Source organism: Orcinus orca, chromosome 1 (assembly GCF_937001465.1).
Source record: "Orcinus orca chromosome 1, mOrcOrc1.1, whole genome shotgun sequence".
In the NCBI taxonomy this organism is placed as follows: domain Eukaryota; kingdom Metazoa; phylum Chordata; class Mammalia; order Artiodactyla; family Delphinidae; genus Orcinus; species Orcinus orca.
In genome coordinates this window covers 34,310,754-34,326,166 of record NC_064559.1, presented here as the reverse complement: position 1 = coordinate 34,326,166, position 15,413 = coordinate 34,310,754, and the positions used below count along the sequence as shown (strand labels likewise).

The following is a 15,413-nucleotide window of genomic DNA, read 5'->3' as shown; positions in this document are numbered from 1 at the left end:
TTCACAATAAGAGGGATGAGAGAGAGAGAGAGGGAGAAAGAAAGGGAGGGAGGGAGGGAGGGAGGTGTGTCTGTGGGGGGCGGGGGGGAGAGTGTGTGTGTGTGTGTGTGTTGGGAGCATTTGCTATTGTATTTGGAAAGCAAATCTTCTTTTAACACTTTCTCTTTATTTATCCCCTCTTTATCTCCTCACAAATAAGAATGTCCCAAGAACGTCCATCTTCCTTGAGGGTCTCCAATCATAAAATTAGAGAAAATTTCTGACTTCTAGAATGTGAATATTTCCTCATTTGGGGGTAGGGGGCTGAGAGGGAACCTAGTGACATGGAGGTATGTGTCCAGAGGACTAATGTCCCTAGAACCAGCCCTGGTTTTTGCAGGCATTTGGAAACACTCCTGGTAGAGCTAACTGTAAGTCTGCGGCATGGTGGGAAGGTGTAACCAGTATAGATTCCAGCATGGTCTCCGTGTGGAATTAGCTTGAACCAGCTGAACAAGATCAAAGCTACGAGAGACAAGTGCCAGGAGCACTTTCGTCTCAGAGGCTCGGAATTGGGCAGGATGGAGGCCAATGCCTGGGGTGGGCGCGGGGTGGGGGCTTGGCACCCTTCCTGAAAGCACAAATTTGGATGGGGTGGTGATTGGTGAGTCAGGCTGGCTGAATATGGTTCTGTCTTCCCAGGGCTTGTGTGGTGTTTCTCAGTGGCAGGAGCAGAGTTCAGAGACCTACCTCGTACAAGGGCCGATGGGCGGGCAGCCTGGCCTCGCTGCCAAGACCTGTCTGTGCAGTTGTGCCCAGTGGGCAGCACATGCGGTGAGGCAGGATCCGGCAGGAATGGCGGATGGGCCAGGCTGAATGTGACTTGGCAAGGGCCTGGAGGCAGCTTTTGAGAAGCAGATTTGGGGCAGTGCGGTAAGCATTGGAAGAGGGGTGTGGTGGAGTCTGCTGGAGGCAGAACACGGAGTGGATGGAACGGACCCAGGAGAGGGGACCAGGGAGTCTTAGGTTCTGATACAGTCCCAGGCTGCAGCCAGCAGGGACCTCAGCTGTCAACATAGGTGCAACCTGAAGTAGGTGAGAGAACCAGGGCTTGCCTACCGACTTCTGAATATAATGAGATAGAGGGATGAGAGGTGATGTGGCCTGGGCAAGCACAGTAGAAACACATTTTCAGCCCGAGAAATTATAGAGTGCAGTAGAGTCTGGGAGGCAATCACACAGTTATTTATTAGGCAATATAATTAGTAGGTTGTATAGTCTGGTCACTTTTGAAACTATGGGCATTTAAAAAAATTATTTTTTATTTGCATCACCTGCTACTTCCAAATAGAATTCCAGTGTCTTCGTATACTTGGTAGATGGTGCAATGCATCAGTTTGGCCAACGGATAATAATAACCTTTCACTTTATTCAGTTGTGTAGGGTTTTCCAGCTTGGAGTGTGTTTTCAGAGACACTCTCTTATTCTGCAGATTCAATATATTGAAACATCGGCTCAATTCAGCAGATGTTTACCAAGCCCTATTCTCTCCTAGGTGCTGTGTTAGAGATTGGGTATATAGACACAGATGAGACCTGTTTCTGCCCTCAAGGATCTCACAGTCTAACTGCAGTCCTGTCAGGAAGACAGAATATCATTCCCACAATATAGATGAGGAAACTGGAGCCAAAAGGTGCTAAAGGACTCATGGTTGGTCGGCAGAAGGACAGGGATTGGGATCAAGATACAACTCCTAATCTAGTGCTCTTTTGTGTCTCCCCTATACCACAGTACTGTCTCGACTTCCCTCCGCCTCTTCACCCCCCACACTGTCTCCATCAGAGTGTTGAGCAAGAAGCAATCATCTGTGGAAGGCAGCCTGGAAAAACTGCTCCCTGGAATGGAGTCAGTCCTCTCTGGGCTCCTACTTGTGCAACTGAAACGGCATCAGTGGGTCTGCATCTATGTTAGTTGCTGATCTGATGCTCTCTACCAATCAGCAGTGGCCGCCTTTATCTCTTAGATAATTCTTGACTTGGGGGAGATTGTCTTCCTCCTTCTTCTCCCTGGATTATCTGAACAGATAAGGGGACTGTAAAATCCAGGGACCCGTGGAAACCTGGGAGGCTCCACATGGTGGTGGATGCTCACTGAACTCTAGATTTATAAACTAATGAGCATTGCTTAGTTCTTTGTAGTGGACAGAGTGTGTTCACATGAGCAGAGAACAGTATGCTTGTCAATTCCCCCTCCCTTCCACATTTACCAGCTCAGGATTCCTGGAAAGGTCTGAATCACCAAAGCTTAGGATTGTTCTCTTCATTTTTAGGCTTAAGCTAAAAGGGACATAGAGAGGTCACCTGTCCCAGTGATTATCAAATTTTGGTCTGTGACAGAGTTTTCACCGGTCCGAAATGAAATGAGAAAAAAAGGGAAGCATGCTGAATTTTTTTCGGGAAGCATAATGTATTCAGTTTAAAGGATTACTTTCGGAGGCAGGAGATGTACTCAAATATTTATTCTGAGGTTATGGCTTGCTTATTCTTTTCATGAGCTGATGATGAGAGTGGATGGTAGCTAGGCTTTTTAAATGTCCTTATTTGGCAAAATAAAGAGTTGGCAACTTTACAGTGGTTCCTTACATTTCGTTTTTTGAAATTTAACTGGTCTATGAAATCAAAAAATCTTGCCTCCAGGCAGGATCTTCTTCAAACAGATGAGACTCTATCTCCCTGATAAGGGCTCTTTGGGGCAGATTTCTGAAAACCTGGATTCTGATCTCGTCACCACTGTTCTTTCCCTGTGGGTCCTTGGACCATGACAAACTCACACGGAGTCTCAGTTTCCTCATTTTTACACTGTGGGAGGTTTCTGCCTCCAGGATAAGGTCACTGGCAGAGGAATGTGTTCTCACTTCCTTGTCCTCTTTGTCAGGAAGTCTGAGACTCTCCCTTCTCTGAGGGGCTCTGGGATCAGGCCTTGCTGGTTCCTATTCCTATAGTCATTTTTGGGAAATGATGGAGGTCATCTCTTATGCTTGGAAAAGACAGAGAGGACTTGTAGTTTGAAATATGGGAGCAGCAAGAGGTATATTTTACATTTGAGGTCTTGGCGTCCAGTGTTAATCATTTGGAAACACAGGTATTAAAAAGCTCTTGCCAGCAGTTTTTGAAATGGTGGACCTTCTTGAGCTCTCAAGAATATCAGCTGGAGCTTTTCTAAATCTGGAGGCTCCTGGAGGCCTTAGAGTGTCTGGGTCTTCTACCTTCTGGAGAGTCAGGCCTGGAATAGCAACAAATATGTGGGAATCCCCAGGCAGCCCCAGCTGCCAGACTGAGACATGTGGTTGGGTGTGCACATGTGTGCAGACTTGTAGGAGAGAAAGCGTTTAGAGGAAAGGCAGTTTGAAATCACCCTGGAAATTGAACTAGATGCTCTTTTTGAGATGTGTTCTAGGACCCTTTTTTCCTGAAAGTCTAGAAGCCTCTTAGTAGGAGAGAATTTTCTGATTTTCCACCCCAATTTTATGTTCTGAAACAAGAGCCCTCCTAGCCTGGGAAAGCAGTGGAGATCCTACGTGGGCTGTTGAGTTTGTGGGAGTGAGTAGCAGACTCTTACCTCAAGCTTTCCTGGGACAGAGGGAGAAGTAGGACAAACTACTAAAGGCAGCAGGGGAGCCTTAGCCTCTGAGCTGGAAGACCAAGCCTAGGTGCATTAAATTCTCCTCTCCCAAAGGTTTCTGGATGGTGATGGGGCAGTAGAGCAGCACAACCCCTAAGAACAGTGCTACAGAAAAGCCTAAACCCGTGAATGATGGCAGACACCACAGACTTATTCAAACCAGTGGAGGGGGAAAGACAAAGTGAAAAAGAATCCAAGAAGTGCAGATGAAAGATCTCCACCACCCGAGGTGCTCCTGCACAGGAGACCCCTCCACAGACCCTCTGATGGCTCCACCTAGGTTTGGGACAAGTGAATCGTGTGTCAAGGCAGTGATTCTCTTAGCTCATCTCTGGTCACCAGCGACAGTGGCTTTCCCCAAGGGGGCTTTCATAAGGATTTTGTCCTAACTTTGGGTAGATTGGGACACAGAGTCAAGGAGTACAGTGAAATTCTTAGAAATTAGGATCTCTTCTGAGATGTTCAAGATGAAAGGGCAGAGGATTCAGCATACCTTTTTCTGACTGTAAAGGTCAACGAGAGCATGACTGGGACCTCAAAGATGTTCCCATCCTTGTCACGGTGAGGCAATGGAAAGCAATATCCGGACTCCAGGGCCACATTTGTCTTCAATCGGCTGCATGATCTTGGGCAATTCAGTCCCTCTCTGGGCCTCAGATTTCCCATCTGTGAAGCGAGGGGGTTGAATTTGATTGCCACCATCCTCTTCAACTCTACATGCCTCAACTCTCCATTTGACCAATAGGTAGACCTTATCACTCCAAGAGGAGAGTCTCCTGCCTTTCTCAGAGCTGCAGGTCTGCTGTCCAGTAATTGCATGTCTGTTGGAAAAGTGGCTTGAGGTAGCACGATGAGATGGGTATTTTCAAGACAGCAGATCCAGGGTCAGAACTGAGATGCCCACTTGGATGACAGTGCATTGGGACAGGTCAAGTCCTTCACAGTCATCAGTAAGTCCTGTAATGGACGGCTAGAGCCAAGGGAGCTGAGAATAACAGTTGCCCAATATTGCTCACAGCTATGGGCCAGGGCTGCTTTCCTATTTTCAAAGCCTCCTGGGGCCGTGAAACAGCATCAGGAGAAACATGCCAAACCTGTTCCACTGTGTGTCGGATATTTGTTTCTCATCCAGAGTGTCCATCTTCATCATCTCCCTCACACTCAGCATCTTTTCCTTCCTTTAGCCCAATTCCCCACACACTTTGGCCCCCTCTACCCCTTAGCATTCCCCGAGGCGCTGTCATTTCTTCCCCTGGGAATGCCTCTAGGGAGTAGGTAGCAGAGATGAAGCTGTGGGACGGTGGTAGAGTGGAGAGAGCGCTGGAAGCCCAGTGAGGTGGTGAGTTGGAGGCATGTTTGGAATATTCAGGCATGTCTATACCTGAAGTCCAATCAAATAACAACAACACACTGCCTCTGCTAGCTCTGTTCGGGTGGAAAAGCAGCAGATTTGTACAGGCTGATGGGCTGGTCTTTGGATCCTCTCCCCTACCCCATGCCAACTTGTGTTTCGGGTTGCTGGCTCCAGGCTGCAGGAACCCAGGGACCTAGGAGAGATTCAGATTGTGATGAGGCAAATGCTTTAAATGTTTGTCAACATCTTTAGTTTAAGTAACTCTAGTAGCTTCCTGAAACCCCTGACTTCAGGGGCTGGAGGAAGAGCTCAGGCAGCTCTACAGCTCATCGTCTGGAATGCCTGGGGGCCTGTGGATTTCAGAATGGTAACATGTCGCACACACTGTGTGTTACATAAAAACCTCCAGCAGGGTCTGGAGCAGCTCCAAAATCACACATACTAATATTTCTGCAGCAAGATATATCTAAAAAGTCTTACAAGTAGGATAAATAAAGGCTAAAAAGAGTCTCATGCCGGTTCAGGTCATGCTTTGCTACTAACTAGGTTCAGGTCAGGTTGGGTTCTGTTGAGTTAGGAAAAAACTTTTGATTTTCAGATATTTGTGGATTTGGGACTGCTGTTAAGGCATCGCAGTTCTATATTGCCTCACATAATCCTACCAGGTGGAATTAGCATTCCCATTTTACAGGTGGGGAAGCTAGGGCTCAGAGAGCATCAGTAACTTGTCTAGTGCCATTCGGTTGATAAGTGGATTCCAGTCACAGAGATGAGCTGTGATTCCAATCCAGGTCTGTTCATCTCCGGAGCCAGGCTTTTTCCTCCGAGGTATGATGCACTTTACCTTTAGGAGTGACTGAAGGAGAGTTGAGGGTGGGGGTGGGGAGCTCTGACTCTGGCATCTTCCCTGATTAGGAAGGCACTTCCTGCACATCTGATAGGGATCATTTACTGGCTTGTTCTTGTTCATACCTTGACTTCTGGGATCCCAGTAAGCTTAAAGTCTCAGAAGAGAGGAAGCTAAAGTTCAGTCAACTTTGTGGCTTACGAGAAGAATCCAGCTGGCTCCGTGGGGGCTGTGAGAGCCAAGAACAAATGGGGTCAAGTTGGATTTAGTGAGAGAAGCATCACCTGCAGTGGAAACAACCCCGTGCAGAATCGATGGAACGCACAGGGCTCCCTGCTTCCCCACCCACCACCTGCTGTAGAAGGCTCGCCTTGAGTAGGGACCCGTCTCGAGAGAAGGACTGTCTGGGAGGGTCACAAACTCCAGATGAGGGTGAGGGTGGTGTGCAGCTCGAAATAAGGAGAATTCAGCTGGGGGGGTGGTGTCTCACTGGTCTTCATTAGTGATGTAAAAAAAGGTCAAAGGAAGAGCTAATTCAATTTGTTGAAGATACACCACATGATTTTTAACACTTTATTGGAAAGATGGATGTTGGTCTGTTGTCTGGGCAGTGACATAGGTAACCCCCTCCCCCTACCTTCTAAGTGCTGTCAGATGGTGGCTGCCATTTCTGGGTCATCTGTAGGTCAGCTAAGATTTGAACTCTTACTATGCAGGCACACAGAAGTCCACAGTGTCCTGTGCTGTCCTGCTGTCGGTGAACTCAAAGCAGCACTTGGGCCAGCCGCTCTGGTTGGGGAGTGGTCTGTGCTGTGTGTGTCCTTCTACCCATTAGGAAGGGTGGTAGGTTCGTTGCCATAGGAACAAGGAACATCTGCTCCAGACAACTAGAGAACAGAGTGGGGGAAGATTTTCTTAAAGGGACCATTAGCTCATGGAGTTGCTGCCTGGAAAGTAGCTTTTTCTAAAGAAGACCTGAGGGGCAGATCAGAACCCTTGGTCTGAGAGAACTGAGCCTCTAAGGTGGCAAAGGACCCTCATTTGCTTTGGAAAGTGCAGGAGAGAGGATACAAGATTTTCTTCTCCCCCAAATAACGGATGTCCTCCAGGAACGTGTCTCAAAGCTGTGTTAGCCTGTGGGCTCCGAGCGCCCTGGCCCATCCATCAGCAGGGCTGGTCTGCCACCTTCGTTAGGGATCTTAGTTCACCCATACGGCCCCCACTTCTGTTGCCCACTCCCCCTAGACATCCTGGGAGCATTTCTAAACCGGGTAGTAGCAAACTTATCTGCTTTCTCTGACTCTTACCTCCACCCTGTCCTCTCAGACAGCCTGACTTCTAGGCCAGTCAAGGTCTTCCAGCACCATTTTCTGCTGCCCTTGCGCAAACTCCCTGGTCCTTTTCCTTCCTCTTCCTTTCACCTTCCTTTTCTTCCTCATGGCAGCCACATCTGCAGAGTTGAGACGTTGGGTCCTCCAGAAGTCATCTTGTTCTTCTTCCTGGTATTAGTTAGGACTTTTGAGTACGTTACTGGCACTGCTCAAAGCACCTTAAGCTCCAAAGGGGATTTTATTGTAAGGGCCAGGGAAATGGCTGGACCACAGGAACAAACTAGACCAAGAAGCTAAATGCCGCAAGTATGGTCTTGCCCTTTGCTCCTCTCCGTGTGCTGGCTTCAGTTTCTTCTCCCTGCAGAGCCGTTCTGGCTCCGTGGTCAGCCTACAGGGTGGAAAAGATGGCTTCCAGCAGCTCCCTCGTGTACCTGTTACCTGGAGAAGGAATGATCTCTTTTTTTCCTCTCAATCCCAATTCCCATCCCTGGAAAGGTGTTTCGGCTGAGCTGGGGTCAGATGGCTACCTATAACCAAGAGAGTAGTGTCAGGTTTTAGCAGCATGGCTGTTACCACCGTAACTATGTGGGTATCAAGGTGGAGGGGCAGTTTCTAGAAAGGGATGGGTACTTTCTATCACCATTAGCCTTTCCTGGACCTCCAAGCCTAGAGGAGCTTGGTTTGGAGAGTTTACACACCCCTGGCCTCTTTCGTTCAGCTCTTTTCCCGCCTGGCTATGGGGGCCGGCAAGGCCTAGTAGGTAGCACGGCAGTGTGACTGAAGGAGCCAGGGCATGGCTGCGGAGTCCTTGCCGCTCCCCGTGGGTGGAAAAGGCGTGGAACCCTAATCTTGAAGGCCATTCAGGCCCCCAGCCTACCCAGAGTTAACACTCTAGCCTTTTAGTAAAGTCCTTCAGGAAAGATTTTATCGTTCCATCAGACACTAGGGAGTCAAGATCTAAAAGCCTCAGGCCTAAAAGCTCGTCACTGTTTCTAAATTCAGTCTTTCATAATGTTATTGAGTCCACTGTCCCCCATTCCATCTTGGACTTGTGAGGAGGACCAATGCCCGCCATCTTGTTTAGGTTAGGATCGAATCAGTGACTGTGAAATCATCCCCTTGCATGAGGAGACAGGGATTTGGGCCAGGGTATATGGGATTTGGAACCATTTCTGGCTGGCTGCTGCCCTTCATCCCGATGAACTCCAGAGAAGAGAAACACACTGAGGGGTCAAGTTGTCTAAGCCTTTCATGGAGCTGTCCCTCCTTCATGCCTTCCTCTGCCCAAACTCTCACCTCCATCCACTGTAATGCAGACACGGCCAGAAGGGCAGGCCCCACTTGGCTCTGCTCCGGGAGGGGTGGGAGGGCAGTGGAGAACTGAGCCCTTCCGTCTGCTCTTGCCTGACTCCCCTGGAGCCTGTGAGGTGGGAGTGTCTCTGGGCGGAGGAAAGGGAGGGCCTGCAGGGACCCAGGAGCTGAGCTATTTCTGGAACACAGAACACATCTGCAGCAGCCGCAGAGAAGGTCAAACTGTGGGTGCAGGGCTGGAATGCAGGGGCCAGGCGGGCGGGGGGGGCTGCGGTTTTACCCCTCTTGGCAGCTTGGTGGGGCCCTGTGGGGAAGGTGGAGCTACCCATAGCAAAGTATGCGGGGTGGGGAGAGATGTGGCCCCAGTGGCGACGCTGATGGTGCAATGCACTGGAAGGGGGTTTGGGGAGTGGCACAAAATCCAAATACCCATTGCACTGAGGTGGGGAGAAGTTTAATTCCAGGGTATGGGGGCTCTATTTCGTGCTCTCTGCCATGAAAAAAAAAATCAGGTCAGGCAAAGCACTGTGAGATGGGAAAGAGAAACAGTGCCAAGGCAGGGGCTGGGAGGCTCAGACAAACACAGGTGTGTGAGCTGTGCCTGTGTTCAGAGGTACGGACGGACAGACGTGGGGCGAGTTTACTGGGAAGCGATGCAGCTTAGCTTCAGCCTCCCGCTCGCGCCAGCCCCTTCCAAGGCTCCCTCTAACTTGTACTTGTAGTCTTTTTCTTCATAAGAACTGCCCAAATTGTGTAAGCTTCAGGCCCCACAGACCTGGCTCTGCCCCTGCATCCTCGCGCACCCACATTCACTCACCCTCCTTCCTTCCCTTTCTGCCACTTCACAAGTCCTCTCCTCTACATACAATACCCGGTGTCCTCCGCGCTTTACCCTCATCCTCGCACATGCCTGTGTGTGGCCTGGGGCTTCTTGAGTTTCTGTTTATAGTTAGAAAATTGCCCTGCTCCGGCTCTGCCTTTGTCACAGAAGGACCATCTTGGCTAAATCTGACCGCTGCTTGACCTTTGGGCACCTTGCCCTTGGTCTGCCCCTCTTCAGCTCCCCAGATGCATAAGCTGTTGGTTTGTTTTCCTTCTCATGCTGTGGGTCCTCCTCAGCTGGTCCCAGACTGTAAAATAGGGAGAGAGCTCCAGAGGAGCTTTCTCAAGGAACCTGAAGTGCTCAGGACTTGGTAGCCTCTTTTGTCCTCTCATTCACTCTATGGGCAAGGTAATTCCCTGCTCAGGCCCAGTGGGCCCCAAGGGGCAAGCACTTGCCCACATTATACAGCTGGATGGGTGCAGTACACGCACTAGAACTTGGGTCTTCCCAGACAACTCCTTCAGCCCAGTGATGTAGTCCCTAGAATTGACTTGCTTTTTAACTTCCAAGTGTGACATGACACAGAAAAACAAAATCTCCCTCCTAGTTCAGAGTATGATAGGGCAGACCTCCCTCCTCTTTGAGATTCTTAGGTGTTGATATTTCTGGCTCCTAAGGGTAAGGGGTCGGCCTCAGATGATCACAAGTGATCTGAGGTGGGTGGTGGCTTAAAGGCATTACAGACTAGACTGAGGAATATCTAAAGCGCCATCTTGATGGATAACTTCTTTAGGAGCAATTATTAAGCATTCATCTTCACGCGTCAAAGTGCTAAGGGGTTTTGTAGTCAAAAATTAGGCCATGGGTTCCCATGAGTGAATGAATGATTCGAGACAGAGGCCGACAGTTAATAATAATTACTGGTATTTACTGAACATTACTAGGTGCCAGGATCTCTCTTGAATTCTCTGCTTGTATAATCTCATTTAATCCTATGACAGACCCTTGAGGTAGGAGTTTATATTATCCCTGTTTACAGATAGGGGAATGAAAGCACAGAGAGGTTAAGTCACTCACTCAAAGCCCCTTAGGTAGTAACTGGTGGAGTCAGAATTGGAACTGGGACAGTCTGACTCCAGAGCCAATGCAGATTCAACTCAGCAAAAATAAACTAAAGGATTAGTTTGTAGGATGATGCACGAGAAGGGAATTTCAAGTTGCACAACAAACTTGAAGTGGGAAAAGACCTGGCTTTGGGCTGTGTCCTGGGCTCTAATCCCAGCTTTCCCACTTCCGAACCGTGTAGCCTTGGGCTGCTTACCTGACCTCTCAGGTTCCTCCTCCATAGGTACAGGACAGCAGTACCTATCTCGGGAGGTTCAGCAGAGAATGTGCTGGTGTCATGCCTTGGGTAGGTGTTAATTTCCTTTCTTTTCTGTGCCAGTTGTCAAGGTTAATTCTTGTTTCGGGAAGAAAATGTCCAACCAGCCCTCCAATAACTAGTCTTCTGGACAAGACTTCCTGCCATCACCATTGGTCCCTATTGGGACTGCCTGGAATCGGAGGAAAGACAGGCTGGAGAGAGAGGGGCATTTGGCTTCATGTAGCTCTCAGGCAGCTGTCACCCTCTGACCCTTATTGCTTCATTATCTTTTCTTCCTTTTAAAAACAAGGCTATTCTCTTGCATAAACACAGTACAATCAACAAATTCAGGAAACTTAACATTGAAACAATACTATTATCTAATAGACAATCACCAGTTGCCCTAGTAATGTCATTGGAATCTAATCCAGGAGCATGTCTCTACTCCTCTTTAATCCGGAATAATTCCTCAGCCTTTCTTTGTTCCTCATGCACTGAGGTTTTCGAAGAGTGCAGGCCCTCTCTCTGGCCCTTTCTGGGCCTTGTCCAGTCTCCCCATTTCCCTCCCAGTCCCCCCAGTCTCATCCCTGAGCAGGGCTGACTAGGGTGAGGTGACTGAGGCACTCTCCTTAGGCACACAATTTAAGAGGATGCCAAAAACCTCAGTAATCAAGATAAATAACATTTAATGCGATATTTTCAAAAATCAAAATCAGTGCAAAAATTTCACGAAGAACAAAAACATCAACATTTTCAATAACAACAGGATAAGTACCAGTGTCATTCCAAGCAATGTTGGAGCCTCAGGCGAAAGGGAAATTGAGTAATACTGATCTGGTCTTTATTTAAAATGATATTTCATTCATCATGGATTTTTTGCACTAATTTTTATTCCAAAAAATATTACATTAAAATATTATCAATCTCGATCATTGAATTTTTAGATGCCTCTTACATTGTGTGCCCCCATGCCCTGCAGAGTGGGTTTCCTCCCTCCTGTCATCCTGTCCTCAGAACTAGGGAGAGAGAGGGGTGGGGCTCCCAGCCAGCCCTGGCCCTGGCCAGAGTGGAGGAGGAGGGAGGGTGGGGGACAGAAGAGGAGGGAGAGGAGGGGTGCAGAGGCCTGGAGCCCTCTAACAGCTTCCAGCTGCTTCCACACCCACCAGACTTCCTGCCTTGGGAGTGGTGTTTGGTTGGCTTTTCCCCCCTCTTTTCTCATTAGATGTGTGATCTGATTAGATCCTTAGATACCCTCATCCCTCCCAGTCTCCCCTGTCTTAACACTGCATGGTTCCCCTTAGTTGAGCCTGTTCTGACCCTAGATCTGCCCCTGTTTTCATCCATCCTGGGACCCCTTCTGGGTCTGTCACTTGTGCTGTAGAAAAGCATCCACCCAGTGTGGGGTGAGCACCACGATGCTGGTTCATGTTCCACAGCTCTGGGAGCGGAGCCAGAGCTGAGGGACAGGCGGGGGTGTCAGCCAGGCTGCGGGCAGACCGCGTGTTAACAGGAAAGAGCTCCAGACTGAGGTTAAGAGACTCTGGGCTTAGCCTTGCCTCCCATGTAGGAGGTGGGTTATCTTAGTCAAGACCCTTTACCTCTTTGAGCCTCAGTTTTGTTTGTTGTTTGTTTGTTTTTTGTAAAATGAGAGTGTTAATATTTTTCTGCTAACCTCATAAGACCATAAAAGAATCAAGTGAGATAGTGATGGGAGGGCTTTGTGAACTGTACAGGGTTTTACCTGATATTTTCCTTTCTGTCATAAAACAAATAATTCTTTATTTTTATAAAGGCCACATTCAGGTCTGCCACATTATTTGACCTAAATCCAGGAGAGGAGTCCAGGCTGATTCAAAGCCACGTCCATCCCTGTCTTTAACCAGCAGATTAAAGTGGGTCACTAGGAAAAGCTGGAATCCCTGCCCACCCCGCCTTCACTTGCCTACATTTATCACAGTATAAAACATAATGGGGGCTTCCCTGGTGGCGCAGTGGTTGAGAGTCCGCCTGCCGATGCAGGGGACAGGGGTTCGTGCCCTGGTCCGAGAGGATCCCACATGCCGCGGAGCGGCTGGGCCCGTGAGCCATGGCCGCTGAGCCTGCGCGTCCGGAGCCTGTGCTCCGCAATGGGAGAGGCCACAACAGTGAGAGGCCCACGTACCGCAAAAAAAAAAAAAAAACCATAATGGGTGAGGTCCAGGAGTAGGTGCTGGGTTTTTTTTTTTTTTTTTTTGATGTCTCAACTGAAGACTTTTCTTTTTTATAGCTTTATAGAGGTATAATTGATTTATGATAAACGATTTAAAGGGTAAAATTTGATGGAGTTTTTGAAACCATAACTACAATTAAGATAATGCACATATATCCATCACTCCCCAAAGTTTCTTCCCGCCTTTTTGAAATCCCTCTCTCTACCCTGTGTCCACGCAACTTCCGATCTGCTTTCTGCCACTATAGATTCGTTTTACGTTTGTAAGGGTTTTGTATAATGGAATCATGCGGTATACACTTTTTATCTGGGGGGAAGGGGTCTGGCTTCTTTCATTCAGCACAATTATTCTGAGATGCATCCCTGTTGTTATGTATATCAATAATTCATTTCTTTTTATTGCTGAGTCATATGGATGTAACACATATTGTGTTCACCTATTCATGGACGTTTGAGTTTTTTGCAGTTTGGGGCTCTTACAAATGAGCTGCTATGAATATTTTTGCTCAAGTCTTTGTGTGGACATATGCTTACATTTCTTTTAGGTAAATACCTAGGAATCAATGGGTTGTATGTTCAACTGTATGGAAAAGTTTGGCAGTTAGAAAGTTAAGCAAAGTGGACGTACCATTTAAAATGTCTCATCAGCAGGGTATGACTTCCCGGTCATTTACATTTTTGTCAACATTTGGTATGATTAGTCCTAATTTTAGCAGTTCTGGTGGGTGTGTGTAGTGTTATTATGGATTCAATTTGCATTTCCCTAATGACTAGTGATGTTGAACATGTTTTCATGTGCTTTATTTGACATAGTATATCCTCTTTGGTGGAGTGTCGGTTTAAATCTTTTGCCCACCTTTTTTCTATTATTGTGTTTGCTGTCTTAATATTTAGTTGTAAGAGTTTTTTATATATTCTAGATGAAAGTTTTATGTCACGTTTTGCAAATATTTTCTCCAGTTTATGGCTTACCTTTTTATTTTTGTAACAGCATCCTTTGAAAAGTAAAGTTTTTTATTTCAATGAAGTTCGATTTCTTTTCTTTTTGGCTGTGTTGGGTCTTCATTGCTGTGCGTGGGCTTTCTCTAGTTGCGGTGAGCAGGTGTTACTCTTCGTTGCGGTGCACAGGCTTCTCATTGTGGTGGCTTCTCTTGTTGCGGAGCATGGGCTCTAGGTGCATGGGCTTCAGTAGTTGGGGCTCATGGGCTCTAGAGAGCCAGCTCAGTAGTTGTGGCGCACTGTCTTAGTTGCCCCACGGCATGTGGGAGCTTCCCAGACCAGGGCTTGAACCTGTGTCCCCGGCATTGGCAGGAAGATTCCCAACCGCTGCACCACCAAGGAAGTCCCTGAAGTTTGATTTCTTGATATTTTGTTTAAAGTTGGTGCGTTTTGTGTCGTGTTTAAGAAATTTGCCAAACCAAGAATCACTAAGATTTTCTCCTGTGTTTTCTTCTAGAAATCTTATAGTTTAAGCGCTTACATTTTAGGCCTTAGTCCATTTTGAGTTCATTTTTAATGGTAGGGTCAAGGGGTTTTGGTTTTGGTTTTGGTATATGGACCTCTAGTTTTCCAGCACCATGTACTGAAAAGGCTCTCATTCCCACATTGAATTGCCTTTATACCTCTGTGGAAAACCAGCTGACCATATATGCATGGTCAACTGGTCAATTCCTGGACTCTCTATTCTGTTACATTTATCTGTACATGTATCTTTATGCTGATACCACATTGTCTTGACTACTGTAGATTTATAATCTTGAAGTCAGGTAATCTAAGACTTCTAACTTTATTCTTTATTCTTCTAACCTTATTCTCTTTTTTGAAAGTTTTTGGGGGTACTATAGGTCCTTTTCATTTCTATGTGAATTTCAGAATCACTTGGTCAATTTTTACAAAGCACCTATTGAGATTGTATTGACTCTATAGGAAAATAAGTGGAGAATTGATATTTTAACAATCTCCTTTTCCATACAAACAGTATATTTCTCCTTTTATTTAGATTTTACTTAATTTCTCTCGCTAGTGTTTTACAGTTTTCAGTATATAGGTCTTGCACATCTGTTGTCAAATTTATTCCTAAATATTTCATATTTTTTACCCTATTATAAGTAGTCTTTTTAAAAGTTCAATTTTTCATTGTTTGCTGCCACTATATAGAGATACAACTGATTTTTCTATATTGACTTTTTATCCTGAGCCCCTCTCCCCCTTTAAAACTCCATTTTACAGAGCAGGAACCTGTACATACTGAGATGCAGGGCTTTTACATGATATGATAAGCATTTAAAAGCATGTGAAAACATCAGCATCTTTTCCCATTTTAAGTTAATAAATCATATGTAGCAGCCCTGCAGCCAGATGTGAGAGGGGGGAGTGGTATGGTGAACCTGACCCTCCACAGGCAGTGCAGCCCTAGATTTCTGGGGTATTCTCGAGGGTGAATGGAGCAGGTGGGAATGCATGCAGCCCCTTTAAGAGACCAGGGCCAACCAGCCATCAGGCCGCTGGGAAGGCA

General features: G+C 47.0%; 1 protein-coding gene and 1 long non-coding RNA gene across 19 annotated transcripts in view; both read left to right on the top strand.

Annotated features, from left to right (window-relative positions):
* The window catches only part of PLEKHA6 (pleckstrin homology domain containing A6), a 138,905-nt gene that overhangs the window by 63,574 nt on the left and 59,918 nt on the right, over positions 1 to 15,413 (top strand). The window lies entirely within an intron of this gene.
* LOC125960962 (uncharacterized) lies at positions 105 to 3,390 on the top strand. Its single transcript, XR_007471173.1, has 3 exons — positions 105 to 912; positions 1,535 to 1,672; positions 1,771 to 3,390. It is a non-coding gene; the product is annotated as an uncharacterized LOC125960962 (long non-coding RNA).